Raw genomic sequence first — 836 nt, 5'->3', positions numbered from 1 at the left:
ACCCTTAACTTCCCGAGATTATCAAGCAGGCACTTGTTTCAATTACCACTGGGGCACAAACCACTAGAAAAATTAAACTGCTTAGGCACAAAACATACACCACCTAATCATATAACATTAGTGTAAACCCCTCAAGATAAATGTTTTAAGCATAACTGTTCAACTTGGATAAAGTTTTAAAAAACAAAACAATCAGCTGGAAATTTTAAGGTATGTTACATATGAAGGTATGTTTCTCTATCATAAATCGTCTTCATAATCATAAGCACGTTTAGCATGTCTAGTGCAATGGCTTCTAGGTCAAATAAGGTGATGCTGAGAAGCATGCAAGTCTATTTAAATGCATTCAGAGTTAGTTTTGGTTCACCAACAATCTAAACAGACATAATTTAATCGAAAAATCAATTTAGTCGTATTACAAATAAAGCTTGCTTCTATTGTTATCATTGAAGTCTTCTATTGAAATTTCCAATCACATCATGCTTGATGTTACCATAATATTTTGTACTTTATCACAGAAAAGAAGACCTATGTGTGCATTTAGTCAAAGGCTGCAAAACACAGCAATCCATCTAACAAACTAATGTCGCTCGAAGAATCAGAATGCTACTATACCTTGCTAGGTATCCAGATTACTCTATTTCTTCAGAAGCTCTACACTACTTCTCATTACACTAAATAAAATGGGTTAATTCCACAAAACGCCCCATGAATTTTGGGGGATTTTGCACTAAATTACCATGAACTTTTCCCACTACACCCCAAAACAAACAACGTTAAATTTGACATGGCACGCGCGACACGTGAGCCAAAAAGACAAATACTCTTAAATTTTG

At 34.7% G+C, this 836-nt stretch overlaps 1 protein-coding gene across 1 annotated transcript in view; it reads right to left on the bottom strand.

Annotated features, from left to right (window-relative positions):
* Positions 1 to 836, bottom strand: part of LOC109826694 (far upstream element-binding protein 2-like) — a 34,610-nt gene that overhangs the window by 28,433 nt on the left and 5,341 nt on the right. The window lies entirely within an intron of this gene.

This window comes from Asparagus officinalis, chromosome 10 (assembly GCF_001876935.1).
Source record: "Asparagus officinalis chromosome 10, Aspof.V1, whole genome shotgun sequence".
Taxonomy (NCBI): domain Eukaryota; kingdom Viridiplantae; phylum Streptophyta; class Magnoliopsida; order Asparagales; family Asparagaceae; genus Asparagus; species Asparagus officinalis.
This window is presented reverse-complemented; position numbering and strand designations above follow the sequence as displayed.